A 17,788-nucleotide genomic window follows, 5' to 3' on the forward strand; every position below is an offset into this window, starting at 1 on the left:
GATCAATTTCTAAAGTTACCAAGGAAACACATAAGTAATATTAATTATATCTACCTTCACTGTCATTTCAAGAGAGAAATGTTCTAGGACTAAAAAAGGAATGATATAATCTCAGAATATAAGATATTCCTTTAAATGAAAGAATTCAGTATTATAAAAAAAAAACTCAACATATGTCCTTATTTTTCTCATCTTATCGTGGTTGACAGTCACAAACTTTTGTGAAATTTATGTGGTGATGAAGATGAAAACAGCAAGGGAAAGGGGCTGGCCAGAATGTTTGCTTCCCTAGTGTCCTTTGCCCTTTTTGCATAGATCCAGCAATATTTTTAATCAGCCTGTACTCTTCTCACATGTTATTGTTGTTTAGTTGCTAAGTTATGTCTGACTCTTTTGCGACCCTATAGACTGTAACCCACCAGGCTCTTCTGTCCATAGGATTTCCCAGGCAAAAATACTGGAGTGGGTTGCCATTTCCTTCTCCAGGGGATCTTTCCACCCAAGGATCAAACCTGCTCTCCTGCTTGGCAGGAGGATTCTTTACCACTGAGCCACCTGAAAAGCCCCACTCTTCTCATATACCTCAGTTTAATTTATTTTTAAATTTGTGGCTGCATAGCACATGGGATCTTACCACAGATTGAACCCACAGCCCCTGCAATGGAAGCACAGAGTCTTGACCACTGACCACCAGGGAAGTCCCTATCTCAGTTTAAAATTTCAGCTCTCATCATTTATCACTGACTTTCCCCACTTCCCTTCTCTCTTCATTTTTTTCCCCTTAAGCATCTCTGCTTCACTTTCCCACACAACTGGGGTGGGTTATGGGGAGAGGTAGGGCTTCCCATGTAGCGCTAGTGGTAAAGATCCTGCCAGGCAATGCAGGAGACATTAGAGACACGAATTCAATCCCTGAGCCTGGAAGATCCCCTGGAGGAGGGATTGGCTACCCACTCCAGTGTTCTGGTCTGGAGAATCCCATGGACAAAGGAGCCTGGTGGGCAATAGTCCATAGAGTTGCAAAGAATAGGAGACGGCTGAAGTGATGTAGTGCACACACACGTGGTGAAAGCCAGCCCTGACCAGAAGCACCCTTGAGGTCTCTGCTGTGTTCTCACTCTTAGAAAAAACTATTTTGTCTAACGTTGCAGTAGCTAAATGTGCCACAGTGAAAGAGAGAGAGCTTCTGTCAGACAGTGACACAGAAGTAAAGAGAAGAAATGAGCAGAATGTATGAAATCTTCACAGTCTTGTTTCTAAGAAGAATAGATACATCCTCTTGTTAGGCTCCTCTTTGCTTCCTTGGAAACATCAGCATGAGATGGGGAGAGAGACAGACACTGTTAAAGACTGTGGTACACAGATTTCTCTTGGAGGGCCCAGTAGGTTTTGTGGGGAGGCCTTCATTCAGGATTTCTCAAACTAGAATTTGGAAGCCCTGTGAAAATGCTGTAAGGATAAGTTAGGAGCATTGTGAAAAGTTGCAAGATTAGAGACTGGGCCTTTGGAAAATGAGGAAGTTGGATTAAGAGGAGAATTGAAATTAATTTTCATTTGAGCTTGAAAATTCTGCAATCCTCAAAAGATACATAGTTTAGTTAAATGTTTAAGGGAGTTAGCAAGTAAGACTGAGAATGTAATAGCTTTGCCCCGCCTAATAGATTTATGAATCAGCTTTGTACTAGGACATATAACAATCCTTGAGAATTACAGGTCATTAAGAAAGAGTTTCTTCACCCTTATTAAATACAGTGACCTTGTACATTAGCACAGACAGGGAACCTTAGCTAGTTTTAACAGAGCAGAACAATATTACAAATGGCCATTGCTTCTCATTTTGCCTTACAGTTTGGAGAAACACAGAGGTTGTATTAAAACTATGTGTATTATTTACAATTAAAATTTAGCCTAGAGCCTGTCTTAGAAAGACATGAATTTCTAGGACTCAGCAGAAACCCCATATGTAAATAAACTATACTTCAATTTAAAAAAATAATAAAAAAAAATTTTAAAAAGGAAAAAAGTCCCATAAGTTTTCCCCAGTGTTTTCTCTACCTACTATGAGATTCCTGAAATTCCAATTTCTCATCTGATTTTAATCCTTTGGACTATAAGCACCAGCGGAGAAGTGACAGAAAAATCCAGTCGTTCTCTTCTTAACTTTTTTATTAATAAGGACACCTTTCATAATTATTTATTTTTTTGGCCTCATGTTTTGAAAGAACTGACCTATCAAACAAATTTTATTTATTAAATAATAGTCACCTGTTTTCCCAATTTAAGAACCATTTATCAATGATATCTACTTGTCAGTCCAAGCTTCTTTTACAGCAACACAATTACCCAGTTGATGTAATTCCATTTAAAAGAAAATAAATCCCATACTATCATTAACCTCTGCAGCCTTTTAGGGGTTAACAATATAATCATTGTAATTAGGCTTTCTGAATCATTGAAAATAGCTTACAACTATTACCAAATAGCTAGCCAACTTCACCTTTGTCATCACCATGTTTGTGACTACTTTCCTGAACCTTTAAGCCAGGGGTCATAAAGTCAAATTCTTGCAGGGGTCAAGCTGATTAATTGGTGAAGCAGGCTAGATGCAAAACAATAGGGAGTGGTGGAGACCGTGGCAAATATCACGTCTACATGTAAAAGAAGGCTAATCGTCACCACTGGGGACCGATCTTTTTCTTTAAGAGAAGTCAGAAATCTGGATTTTTATGTGTAATTCTCCTAATTTAAAAAGCTTTTTTTAAAATCATGCATGTCTAGGAGTAGAAGAATCCTCTCACCTCAATATATGTCACCCTCTGCTAGGGAAGTTATTACAACCTGGTATTGATTGGGTTTTCATTGTCTTGTGGAGATTCTTGTGAAACATCTCTCACAAATTTGACTTGTAGCCTGCTAGCCCCCAAAGCTCAAGCATGATCCCAAGGAACCAAGTCAGAGGATGGTTAGATATTTGTGGAGTAAATTAGCCAAGATGGCATGTTCAGTCTCTCTCACCCCACCTTTTGTAAATGATGACTATGTAACAGTTGAGTTCATTTGTAGCACTGTGCATGTGCCTCATGGCCGTGGGCTGCTTTTGTTCTGTAAACATATATAAGCACCATTTGAGAAGGCTTTGAGGCATTGAGGTTATGCTGTGCTATGATTGTGTCATGGCCATGTTATGCAGCTACTCCTGCATCAAGTCTGTGTCCATTGGGTCAGCCACGAGAGGAGAGAGGTTGTGGTATGGCTGTTGTGGCAGCCAGGAGAGAATAAACATGTCTGCACTTCCTGCAGACTTCCCTGATAGCTCAGTTGGTAAAGAATCCACCTGCAATGCAGGAGACCCTGGTTCGATTCCTGAGTCAGGAAGATCTGCTGGAGAAGAGATAAGCTACCCTCTCCAGTATTCTTGGGCTTCCCTTGTGGCTCAGCTGGTAAAGAATCCACCTGCAATGCAGGAGACCTGGGTTGGGAAGATACCCTGGAGAAGGGAATGGCAATCCACTCCAGTATTTTTGCCTGGAGAATCCCTTGGACAGGGGAGCGTGGTAGACTATAGTCCATAGGGTCACAAGGAGTTGGACATGACTGAAGTGACTTAGCACACTTACCACGCAGTTCCTACGGCCCTTCATGTCTTCCTCCAGCCTCTAAGCTCGTGCTTTGCCTACCCTGGGTTCAATGAACAGTGTGCAGGGTATGAATAGCAAGACAATTGGTCACACGAACAAGATCAGCAATATAGTTAGTAGTACAGGAATACTTTATCAGAGATGTTGTGGATACATTGCAACAAAGCAAACATTGCAATAAAGTGAGTCATAATTTTTTTGGTTTCTTGGTGCATATAAAAGTTATGCTTACTCTTTACTGTGTAGTCTATTAAGTATGTAATAGCATTATGTCTAAAAACAATGTGCATACCTTAGTTTTAAAATACTTTATTGCTAAATAATGCTAACTGTCATCTAAGCTTTCGGTGAGTTATATTCCTTTGGCTGGTGAAAGGTCTTGCCTCGATGTTAACGGTTGCTGATAGGGTGGTCGTTGCCGAAGAGTTGGGATGGCTGTTAGCCATCTCTCAAAATAAGGCAGTAATGAACAATGAAATTTGCCACATCAATTTATACTTCCTTTCACAAATGACTTCTCTATAGCATACTGTTTGATAACATTTTACCTGCAGTAGAACTTCTTTCAAAATTGGAGTCAGAAGTCAGTATTCTCAAACTCTGCCACTGCTTCATCAAATAAGTTTACATAAAGTTCTAAATCCTTTCTTGTCATTTCAACAATCTTCAGAGCATCTTCACCAGGAGTAGTTTCCATCCCAAGAAATCACTTTCTTTGCTCATCCTTAAGAAGCAACTCCTCACCTATGAAAGTTTTATCATGAGAGTGCAGCAATTCATCACATCTTCAGGCTCCACTTCTAATTCTAGTTCTCTTGCTGTTTCCACCATATCTGCAGTCACTTCATCCACTGAAGTCTTGAACCCCTCAAAGTCATTCATAAGGGTTGGAATCAACTTCTTCCAAATTCCATTTATGTTGATATTCTGACCTCTTCCCATGAATCAGCAATGTTCTTATTGGTATCTGGAATGCTGAATCCTTTCCAGAAGGTTTTCAATTGATTTTGCTCAGATCCACCATAGGAAAAATTATCAATGGCAGTTACAACCTTACGAAATGTATTTCTTAAATAATAAGATTTGAAAGTTGAAATGACTCCTTGATCCATGGGCTGCAAAATTGATATTGTTTTAGCAGTCATGAAAACTACATTAATCTCATTGTATGTTTCTATTAGAGCTCTTGGAGACCAAGCGCATTGTCAATGAGTGATTGTATTTTGAAAAGAATCTTTTTTTCTGAGCAGTAGGTATCAATTGTTGCTGTTCAGTCGCTAAGTCATGTCCGACTCTCTGTGACCCCATGGACTGCAGCACACCAGGCTTCCCTGTCCTTCACCTTCTCCCGGCATTTGCCCACTCATGTCCATTGAGTCGGTGATGCCATCCAACCATCTTGTCCTCTACCACCTCCTTCTCCTTCTGTCATCAATCTTTCCCAGCATCAGGGTCTTTTATAATGAGTCGTCTCTTCGCATCAGGTGACCAAAGTGTTGGAGCTTCAGCTTTAGCATCAGTCTTTCCAATGAGTATTCAGGGTTGATTTCCTTTAGGATTGACTGGTTTTGATCTTCCTTCTATCCAATGAACTCTCAAGAGTCTTCTCCAGCACCTCAAGAGTCTTCTCAGGAGGCAGGTAAGGTGGCCTGGTATTCCCATCTCTTCAAGAATTCTCCACAGTTTGTTGTGGTAGGTATTGATGATGGGCTTCAATTATTCAGTAAATTGTGTTGTAAACAGATGTGTTATCATCCAGGCTTTCTTGTTCCATTTATAGGGCACAAGCTTTCAATCAATACCAAATAACTGGAAAACACTTCAGATAAGGTATTAATGGTGCAAAGACAGACACATTCCTCAGTGAGACAGACAGACTTTTATACTAACTAAACAGAGAGAGCAATGCTCTGTAGGCCTGTGCTTTTCTGAAGTAAAGATTATCTGTTTCTCACTGTTTATTTGTCTACTACTTTCCTGGTGCGAGATTTGATAGGTGAACTTTGAAATGTTGGCCCCAATAATGACTGTGCTAGTTCATAATCTTTATTAGATTGACAGTATAATCCCCCAAAGTGTTAGAAATATTTCCAAGCAATTTCTGATCTTTATTCTGCATTTCTGGGCATGTAATATGGTATTCTACATGATGTATTCTATATGTAAACATGGTTTACATGCTTTTAATTAAAGTTTATGTTTAGATGATGATTTAGCATAATTCTTAAGGGCCCTAGGATTTGGAAAATGGTAGGTGAGCATATGGCTTCAACTGAAAGTCCTCAGCTGCATTAGCCCCTAACAAAGAGACTCAGCCTGTCCTTTGAAGCCAGGCATTGACTTTGGTTCTCTGGCTGTGGCATCTCCTTCCAAAGTAAGGCCGTTCTGTCTACACTGAAAATCTGTTGTTTAGTGTCTCCACCTTCATTCATTGACTTAGCCGGATCGCCAGGATATCTTGCTGCAGCTTCTACATCGCACCGCTGCTTCATCTTGCACTGTGATGTTATGGAGAGAGCGTCTTTCCTTAAACCTCATGAACCAACCTTAACTAGCTTTGACCTTTTCTTCTGCCGCTTCCTCACCTCTCTCAGCCTTCACCGAATTGAAGAGAGTTATGGCCTTGCTGTGGATTAGGCTTGGGCTTAATTTTGTCTGAAATTTTCTGCTCATCTGATTTTTTATCCAGACCTCTCAAACTTCCCCCATTTCAGTGATAAGTCTGTTTGGCTTTCTTATCATTTGTGTGTTCACTGGAATAGCACTTCTCATTTCCTTCAGGAACTTTTCTTTTGCATTCACAGCTTGGCTGTTTGGTACAAGAGGGCTAGCTGCCAGCCTATCTTGGTTTTGACATGCCTTCCTCACTAAGCTTCAAGTGAGAGCCATGCACCTCTTACTTTCCCTTGAACACTTCGAGGCCCTAGTAGGGTTATTAATTGACCTCATTTCAACAGTGTTTTTTCTTAGGGAATAGGGAAGGCTGAGGAGAGGGAGAGAAACAAGGGAAGAGCTGGTCAGTGGGGCGGTCAGAACACACACAATGATTGTCAACTGTTTGCCATCGCACATGGGCACAGTTCATGGCACTCCAAAACAATTACAAGAGTAATATCAAAGATCACTGATTGTAGGGAACTTCCTTGTGGTCGAGTAGCTAAGACTCTTTGCTCCTAATGCAAGGGGTCAGAGTTCAATCCCTGGTCGGGGAACTAGATCCTGCATGCAGCAACTGAGACCTGTTACAACCAAATAAATGATGTTTTTGTTTTTAATCACAGAACACCATAACAAATATAATAATAATGAAAAAGTTTGAAATATTGCGAGAATGACCAAAATGTGACACAGAAACATAAGTGAGTGAATGCGATTGGAAAAATGGTCCCATAGACTTGCTCAATGCAGGGATTCCACAAACCTTCAATTTGTAGAAGACACGATACCAGTGACAAGCAATGAGGCAAAGCGCAATGGAACAGCTGTGCTGAGGACTTCACCTGCATCGTTTGATCCTGTAAACAGCTCTATAAAGTAGTCATGATTGTCCCAACTTTGATGATGAGGACACTTGGGCTCAGACAGCTTAACTAACTTATAGAGAGTGACTAAGTTGGAATTCATACCAAGCTGATCCAAAGCTTGGGGACTGGAGTAAATGAGAAGCTATCATTGACGGGGCAAAGGTTGGAATAATAAAGACAAATCACCTCTCATAATTTGCCAAGAGTTATGTCAGCATCAATCCAACTTCTAATGATTTTGTTGAGTAAAGGGAATTTAAAACAATCTTAGTTGCAGAGCCTTTTGAAAATGTTACAACACTCCTTGAGATAATTTGAGATATCCTGTAGCGTTGCAGAACTGGAGCTAGGAATTGCTGTCCTAAATATTTGCTCACCTTTTTGATGATGATAATAATCACCAAGTATTTCTTTTTGCCAATGTTGTATAGATAATTTCCTGTTGTAGCAACAACCCTAACAGGTAGGTATTGGAATCCCTGTTTTACAGATGAGGAAACCAAGGATTGGAGAAATAAAACAATATGCTCAAACTCACACAATTAGCATGGATTATAGTTGGGATTCAAACCCAAGACAGTTTGACCCCACAGTTCACGTTGTTTCCTCTGCAATGTGCTGTCTTGGAGACAAAGGGTAAGGATAAAGGTATAAGGATGTGATTGAGAATATCTTACTGCTTTAGGAGTTTGGGGGTTGTGGCAAAGACATTCAAAATTCACTGAATATCCTTGTGCTCCTCACATTTCCCTACTTCCTTTCCATTAACTAGCCCACGTGACTAGTTCTAGTCAAGGGGTGATAGAATTAATGGTGTCACTTTTGGACCAAGCAAAGCAGAATGGATGCACATTCTGTCATATCTTTCTTCCTCTGACATGGCAATTGTGGGGAACACCTGTCAGTCTGGGATTCTGAATAATGACATGGAACAGAGTTACCTGCTCATATGTAAGTGAGAGATAGACCTTTGTGTTAAACCACTAGTCTTTAGGGTTAATTTGTTACTGCATCATAATTTAGCCTATTCTGACTAAAGCAGGTATTTTCATTGGCATAATTCAAATACAAAATTTCATTATATTAAGAATTTAGGGAAAGTTTAATCTAGTTTAGTGAAAAAATGCTTAATTTTAAGGGCAAGTTCATAATAATCCCATTCCTCCTACCAGGGACCCTGAATCACATAAAATGCTGAATAACCTGCAACAAAATCATAATTTTCCCTTTGAATATACTTATATCTATTGAAAATGCTTCTTTAAGGAAATAGGGCAGCAATAGTGCAAGTCAGAAAAAAATAATTTGTTTTATTTATTTATTTATTTATTTTTGTTTGTTTGTTTTATTTAAAAAGACAAATTACACTTAATCTCATGCCAGTGACTATAGAAAACAAAATCTGCAAATTAATGACAAATTCCTTAACCCAGATAACCTTTTATCAATAGCTTATTTCTGCAACATCAAAGTTGGTGGATAGCAAACATCATGGGTAGTTTTCCATATGTAGTACTGGAAGATATGAAGGCCACTACTCTGAATTTCCAAAAACCTGAGTTCTCAGAGAACTGTGTACATCTTAAGAAGAAATCAGAGATCTGGTGTTCCTAAAGTATTACTGTGGAAACGCATGAATTATTTGTCTTTATATCTTCAGTCAATCTTGGTTGTTTCAATAGTATCAGCCTATGTTTAAATTTAAGGTGTTAATAGCAGTCTCTTACATTTTCATGTTACCTTATAGTTTATAAAACATTTTACATATATCTTGTTAGATCCTCACAGCCATTCTGTGAAACAGGTACTGATGTCATTATTTATGATGCACAGCTGGAGATACTAAGGTTCAGAAAGGTTGAATGATCTGTCCAAGGTCACAGAGCTTGAACAAAGAGTCATTCCTCTCATCACCCTGACTTTTGGCTCTAGGTAAGTACTACAATGAGCTTCCCTGGTGGCTCAGTGGTAAAGAGTTTGCTGGCCAATGCAGGAGAAGCAGATTTAATCCCCAGGTCATGAAGATTCCTGGAAGAAGGAAATGGCAACTCACTCCAGTATTCTTGCCTGTAGAATTCCATGGACAGAGGAGCCTGGCGGGCTACAGTCCACAGGGTCACAATAGAGTCAGACACAACTTAGCGACTAAACAACCACAACAAAGTATTACAATTGCTCTCAGTTTTGTACAAGACAATCATTCAGCCCTTTTGTCTTGTGGGTAATCACTATAAGCCATTTCCTTCTCCAGGGTCCTTCCCGACCCAGGGATCAAACCCAGGTCTCCTGCATTGCAGGCAGATTCTTTACCAGCTGAGCTACTAGGGAAGTACCAATCACTATATGCCAGTGATTGGCATACCCACTCTAGTTTTCTTGCCTGGAGAATTCCATAGACAGAGGCGCCTGATGGGCTACAGTCCATGGGGTTGCAAAGAGTTAGACATGACTGAGTGACTAACACACACACTGTATGTCAGTAAGAATTGAGATAGGAGATGAGAAATGAAACTAACACACACAATGTTTAAAATTTCTCAAAATTGAGTTCTCTGAATTACCTGAAGTATAGTGACATCACATAACAATAGTTACACTTCCTTTGAACACTAATGTTATACTTTCCTAAGCACTTTACATATAACTCAATCTTTATAACAATCATATAACAAGGGTCCTATTTTTACTGCACCCATTTTACAGGGGACGAAAATTGAGGCACAGAGAATTTAAGTCACATGGCCTGGGTCACATAGCTTGTTAGTGGCTGAACAAGAATTTAGACCAAGGTTGTATGGCTCCTGGGTCTTTAACCATTAGACAAAATTGCTTCTTATGTTAAGAACCAACTTATAGGGACTTCCCTGGTAGTCCAGTGGCTATGACTTTGAGCTCCCAGTGCAGGGGACCCAGGTTTGATCCCTGGTCAGGGAACTAAATCTCGCGTGTTGCAACTAAGACTTGATGCAGCCAAATAAATATTTTTAAAAAATCAAAACTAACCTATATAGTGCTTCCTATATGGCAGGAACAAACATATATACGCCCATCTAATCCCTATTAGTGACACATTTAACATTTGAATTAAAACTGAAATTAGAGAGACAGCAAGAAAAAAGAGGATGAGTAAGAAAGGAGGGAGAGAGAGAGAAAAAAACAAACAGGAAGAACAACTAAAAGTGCCTGCATTGAGGGCTCCCATTCAACTCAAAGAACATGTGTCCTGAAGTGAGCATGAGACGGAGAGAAGAATCAGCTCCCCTGGCCAGCCCCAGTTTCCACCTGCTGAGGATCAATCTAATGTTCACGGATTTGCCAATGACTTCATTTGGTTCTCAACCAAAGAAACAGCAAGCTCTTCCCATACTGGAATAAAAACCTGCTCTGTTGTACTTAATTTTTTTTTCAGGTTTCTTGTTTGTTTGTTGTTTATCTTTATTTTTTGAATTTTATTTTTAATTAGAGGATAATTACAATATTGTGATAGTTTCTACCACATAACAACATGAATCAGCCACAGGCATAGCCACGTCCCCTCCCTTTTAAACCTCCCTCCCACCTTCCTCCCCATCCCACCCCTCTAGGTTGTCACAGAGCACCGGTTTTGGGTTCCCTGCATCATACAGCAAATTTTCACAGGCTAACTAGTTTACATATGTTACTAGTTTACATATGGTAACATGTATGTTTCAATACTACTCTCTCAAGTCATCCCACCCTCTCCCTCCCCCCATGTTTTTAGGGTTTTTTTAATATATTTATTTATTTTAACTTGTTTATTTGACTGCCTCAGGTCTTAGCTGCAGCGTGTGGGATCTAGTTTCCCCACCAGGGATTGAACCAAGGCTCCCTGCATTGGGAGTGTGGAGTCTTAGCCACTAGACCACCAGAGAAGTCCCTCTGCTATGTTTATTAAGAGGAGGTGTTTGAGTCTCTGAAGTGACACTTTCCCAAGGAATTTCCAAGGATAGTGTTGACTAGAATCTATTTTTGCCTGACTTTGGAACTTAATCCTTGAGTAAGCTGCAAGTCACTTGTATCACTGAACACGACCAGGGCTAAAAGGAGTAGCTGGATTCCTGGAGTTTGTAACATAACTCTGCTGTATATATTCAACGTTGCTCATGAGAAAGTTTCAGCTACCAGATAAACGTGAAACTACGGCATGTATGAACAATTGCTTTGAAAAACAAGCCTCTCCTCCTGGCTTGGCCACTAATGAGCTGTTCAGCTCAAGGATGTTATACAATCTTTCAGAGACTCCAAACTAAGGAACCAGACCAAAGGACAATCTCTAAGATCCTGTGAGCCCTCATTTATTGACATTTTTAAAAAATTTAATGGTAACAAAACTTAGGAAGACTTACTACCTTCTTGCATGTCATTCTGCATACTGTGTTCCTTTTGCAACAGATTCTCATCCTAAAACAGGTCATTTTTCACTCCAGCTGTCATTTGTAGGTTTTATAGGCAGCTAAAGGGCATCATTTAAAACATTGTACTAAAGAGGATATAAACTTTGCTGTCGCAAAAGAATCATAGCCTTGAATTCCTGAATTTTATAGTTATGGTACTCATAAAAGTGTTTAATAACAAACTTGGCTCACTTGGAACTCACCAGTCTAAAGGACTTTGCCCCAACTGGACATGTGGATCAGATTTGTTTTTTTAAGAAAATATTTAATCATCTATTGACAATTTCATATTTATACTAATTCCTGCACAATCTGTTTCAACCACTCTAAATGTAGAAACAATGTTTCATGATCCCACAATGCTATTAAGCATCTAATGAAGACTTCTATCACTGATCTTTTTTTGTCACGGTGAGTGGTCATTAAGATTTTCTACCTATATCAGGCAAATTAAAATGGGCCAGGACCTCCCTGGTGGTCCAGTGGTTAAGAATCCACCTGCCAATCCAGGGAACTCTGGTCTGATCCCCAGTCCAGGAAGATTCCATGTGTCGAGGAGCAGTTAAACCCGTGTGCCATAGCTACTGAAGCCTGTGTGCCCCAGAGCCTGGGCTTATCAAGAGAAAGCTCTTGCCCAGCAACGAAGACCCGGATAGCCAAAAATAAATAAATAAACATACAGTGTTCTCAAAAAATTAAAATGGGCCAATGAGAAAACTTAACAGCTACATGTGTATGCACCTGGGCTTCCCACCTGGTCCTGGTGGTAAAGAACCTGCTTGCCAACGCAGGAGACACAAGAGATGTGGGTTCGATCCTGGGATGCGGGAGATCCCCTGGAGGAAGGCATGGTAACCCACTCCAGTATTTTCGCCTAGAGAATTCCATGGACAGAGGAGCCTGATGGGCCACAGTCCATGGGGTTGCAAAGAATCAGACACAACTGAAGCACCTTAGCCCAGCACATGTATGCACCCAAGAAAAACTTCCTGATCATGTTCCATGTCAAAACCTAGAGGAAAAGCACCCATAAAACTAAACCATCCACAAATAGAATATCTACACTGGTTGCTTTCCTGCGAATTGAGAAATGACACACTACACTCAAAAATTTATAAATCTGCAAGTTTGTTATTTAAACTGACATGTCTCAAGGACTCGTTTCAAAATGCTTTCACTTATATTCTATCTTCTTAGTCTCTGGAATCAGATTACCTGGGTATATATCCTATCTCTACCACTTCACTAGCTGTGTGATAATAGGGAATTTACCTAATCTCTCTGCTCCTGCATTTCCTCTTCTATAAAATGGGGACAGTAATAGAATCTACCTCCTGATTTATGGTTACTCTGAGGATTAAGAAGCTGAGACATGTACACTGTGAGACACACTGTGCACTCACTAAATTTTAGCTATTACAGAAAATTTTATTCATGGACCAGGGAAAGTAAAGATGCTGCTTGGGAGCAATAAATAAATAAACTTTAGCTATTATAGCTATTACCTCATTTTTCAGAAGAAGAAAAGTTCTTCATTATCTTTTTTTAGATTTTTACTTGCCCTGTGTGAATGTGTTCAGTTTTCCTTCCATCTGATAAAGTATTCTTCTTGGAACAGGGAAGAAAGAAAACTAAACAAAAGAAATATAAGATGCACAAATGGAAATCTGATGAGAAAGTATTATAAAGGATGTGTATTAGAAAAGGTGGATTTGAGTCATCAGCTCCTGCATGTTAACTTTATTTCTGAGATTTGTATGCTTTGTCTCAAGAAACACCTCTGAAAAGAGTACAAGAATGCCATGATTATTACACTTAAATATTTGCTTAAGACAGTAAAGCATGTGGTTCAAGAACAAAAGAGTTAAAGCTCTGGATTTTGTTAATTGCAGCATTAAGGAAAGCCAGTCTAACAGCATTCCTAAAGGGAAACCGGGATCTATGGCCTCCAGTGATGTTTAATTATTATTTTCTTTCAGGTCTAATTTCTCCTTTTTCATCTCTATCATTTTCTCTTCCGTGTGCCTTTCTTTTCCTTTCACATTCATTTCAGTCTTTCTGTAATTCTACAATTTAGGTTTTGGTGATTACAAGTGCGGGTGATGATTTATAAAAATGTTTAGTACAAACAGAAGCATTTTCAGGACTTCCCTGGCCGTCCACTGGTGAGGACTCCATGCTTCCAATGCAGGGGGGAGGATTTGATCCATGGTTGGGGAACTAAGATCCTACATGCGTCACAGCGCAGGCAAAAAAAAAAAACAAACAAACAAAAACAGAGAAAGAAGAATTTTCAGAGTAGCCCAGCTAGGTTTTCCTTGTGGCTAGAACTTCACAGCCTTCTATCAATGGCTTATTTTGTTGTTCCCAAGGATCTGACAAAAGGAAAGGAAAATGGGGGGCAGTTTCCTTGCATCTTCCAGAATAAAGTCTTAACCCCTAATGGGTACAATTGGCCCTTCATGGTTGGCCCCTGCCTTCTTGTTCTTTAACTCCAACTAGTCTTCAGTTCCCAAACAAAGGCTTACTACCTTAAATTCTTACTATAAGATATCACCTCCAAGTAGAATGACCTTTCTCAGTTATTAGCATTTAACAAACCCTTAATTGTTCCAATGGAGAAGGCAATGGCAACCCACTCCAGTACTCTTGCCTGGAAAATCCCATGGACAGAGGAGCCTGGTGGGCTGCAGTCCATGGGGTCGACAGGAGTTGAACACGACTGAGAGACTTCACTTTCCCTTTTCACTTTCATGCATTGGAGAAGGAAATGGCAACCCACTCCAGTGTTCTTGACTGGAGAATCCCAGGGACAGCGGAGCCTGGTGGGCTGCCGTCTATGGGGTCGCACAGAGTCGGACACAACTGAAGTGACTTGGCAGCAGCAGTAATTGTTCCAAACACAAACCGTCTGTCTCTCTTCTAAGAAATTCTCCCTAAAGCTCCCAGTCTGACTTACATATTCCTCTTCCATGCTCCACATTACACCATAAAAGCCTCTGCCAGATAATAATGGTTAGGGTTAGGGTGATTCACCTCCAAAATATATCCCATATTCATCCACTTCCTTTCATCTCCACTGCTGCCTCTTGATCCAGGTCACCAGTCATCTTTCTCCTGGACAAATCATAGCTTCCTGACAGGTCTCTGTGGGCCTCTCTGGTGGCTCAGTGGTAAAGAATCCGGCTACAATGCCGGAGACATGGGTTTGATCCCTGAATTAGGAAGATTCCCTGGAGAAGGAAACGGCATCCTCACTCCAGTACTCTTGCCTGGGAAATCCCAAGGACAGGGAAGCCTGGTGGGCTATAGTCCATGGAGTCACAAACAGTCAGACACAACATAGTGACTTAGGACACAGCAACAGGTCTCTGGCTTACATTCCCTTCTCCAGTCAGTCTGTCATTTACACTGCAGCTAGAAAGACCTTTTTAAGAGGAAATAGTTCATATAACAAAAATACAGAGAATGTATGAATTCAGGTATAACAAATGGGATGAAAACCCGGGTACCTGCCACCAGTTTAATTAAACACAAGCTGGCTGTGTTTAATTTGAAGCTGGCTGTGTCTCTTTCCCAAGAGGCAAACACAACCTTGAATTTGGAGTTTAATATTACCTTGTTTTAAAAACTAATTCTTTTACCAAGTATGTCTATATGTCTAAAAAATTATTTAATTTTGTTTGTGCTTGAGCTTTTAAAAATTAGTCTGTGCCATCTGCCTTGCAATTTGCTCTCTGTACTCAACGGTAACATTTTTGAAACTCACCCATGCTGATTTTCATCTTCTCTGTAGTATTCCACTGAATACTGTAATATTCCACTGTCATAACACAGGCATACTCCTGTTGATAAACTATTGAGATTTTTCCATGTTCTATGCAATCACCAGCAATGCTCACATAAACAGTCATGACTGTGACGCCTAGTGCATGTATCTGAGAATTTCTCTAGGGCAGGGCCGTGCAATGGAACTTACTATGATAATTAGAGAGTTCTATATCTAAACTCTTCAATATGGCAGCCACATGTCACTACTAAGCACTTGGAATATGACTACTGCTGCTGAGAAACTAAATTTATACTTCAACTTTAATAAACAAATGTAAATAGTCACAAGTGGTTAGTGGCTACCATATTGGATGATATGGTTTTCGAATACACAACCAGAAATAAAGTGTCTGGGCTATAAGAGTACATGCATCTTCAACTTTACAAATATTGACAAATGTTTCCCAACTTGTGTGTAATATAATTTTTATCTCCACAAGCAGTATGTAATAATTGTCAATAGTACTTTTTTACTGCCTGCCTTTAAATTTTTTACCTATCAAGAAATAACGTGGCATCTTACTAGAGTTTTATTGTGCATTTCCAATGTTACTGTTTGTTTGCCATTGATTCCTCCTTTTGAGTGAAATGCCTGTTTAGATCTTTTTTCCTTCTTCATTGGGTTGTCTTTTTTTTCCTATTGATGTTCAGGAAATATCAGGGGAGGTCTTTGGGGAGAAAAGGAAAACTGTACAAAGGAGTTCTGTACTTATTTTCAGTATTATTTTTTGATTTGTCTTGACACTGGATCTGTTTAACTATGGAAGCCCCATGGAAGCAATTTTCTTTCTAAAATTGTGGATTTCACATTTCCTAAAATTGTAGAGTTCTGCTGCCAGTAGCTTTGTTCCATGAGGTGTCACAGGGCTCAACAATATCTCTTCTGAATGGAGATGGAGGGGAAGGTCTGAAGAATCCTATTCTTAGGGAAATGTCTGCCTGGCTAGGTCATCTGGAGCAGACCCAGTGGAAAACCAGTTTCCCTTTGTTCTTCTGTGTGTCTACACGGGGGCTGAGTGTATGGGTGTGACTTGCTGGGTGGAAAGCTGGTACTGAGGGTGACACCCTGGCTATGAGGGCAGAGCAGGAGATCTGGCAGAGTGATGATGATAGTAATTTGGGGGCATGGGATGGGGAGATGCAGTCATTGGTATGAAAAGGGTGGCAGGAGCTTGTAAAACTGGCCCCTCCACCTTCCCCAGTGATCCCATCTCTTCTTTTCCAGAGGCTTCTATTTTAGCAATTGAACCTTCCCTTCCATGTATTTAATCTCTCATCTGCACTGGTTCCTGCCTTTCATCCTCCAGGTGGACATTACTTTAGTTTTCCTTTTCTCCCCAAAGACCTCCCCTGCTATTTCCTTCCCTCTCAGCTTACTGCAATGTGGTGGCTTCTGCCCATCCCAGCATTCACTGAAGCTGTTCTATGGTCGCTGTTCTGCGACTTAGACTTTCCAATGATCTATTGTATCTATTTTATCAACTGTAGGTCCCATCCAAATATCTCACGAAGGGTTAAAATTTCAGAACACAGAAAATGTTAGTAGAAAAGGTCCTTTATGTTTGGATCCTGTTGTCTCTCGGCTTCCCTGGTGGTTCAGCTGGTAAAGAATCCGCCTGCATTTTGGGAGACCTGCATTCAACCTTGGGTTGGGAAGATCCCCTGGAGAAGGGAACAGCTATCCACTCCAGTATTCTGGCCTAGAAAATTCATGGACTGTATAGTCCATGGGGTGGCAAAGAGTCAGACTCGACTGAGCGACTTACACTTCATTTCACACTTCACTTCTTCAGTTCCTGCTGCTGCTGCTGCTATATCACTTTAGTTGTGTCCGACTCTTTGCCACCCCATGGACTGTAGCCCACCAGGTTCCTCTGTCCATGGGATTCTTCAGGCAAGAATACTGGAGTGGATTGCCATTTCCTTCTCCAGAGGATCTTCCCAACCCATGGATCGAACCTGTGTCTCTTACATCTCCTGCATTGGCAGGTGGGTTCTTTACCACTAGCGCCACTTGGGAAGCCCTAACAAACCCTTAACTGTCCCAATTCAGATGATCTGTCCTCTCTCCCAAGGATCTCTCCCTAACACTCCCAGTCTGACTTACCTGTTCCTCTTCCACGCTCCACGTTACACTATGCAAACCTCTACCAGATCATAATGGTTAGGGTTAGGGTGATTCACCTGGAAAATATATCCCCTATTCATCCACTTCCTTTCATCTCCACTCTTGCCCTCTTGAGCCAGGTCACCATTCACCTTTTGTCTGGACAAATTACAGTCTTCTAACTGGTCTCTGACTTACTCACATTCCCATCTCCCTTCAGTCTGTCATTTACACAGCAGGTAGAGTGATCTTCTTAAGAGGAAATATTTCATA

Source organism: Cervus canadensis, chromosome 1 (genome assembly GCF_019320065.1).
Source record: "Cervus canadensis isolate Bull #8, Minnesota chromosome 1, ASM1932006v1, whole genome shotgun sequence".
NCBI classification, from domain to species: domain Eukaryota; kingdom Metazoa; phylum Chordata; class Mammalia; order Artiodactyla; family Cervidae; genus Cervus; species Cervus canadensis.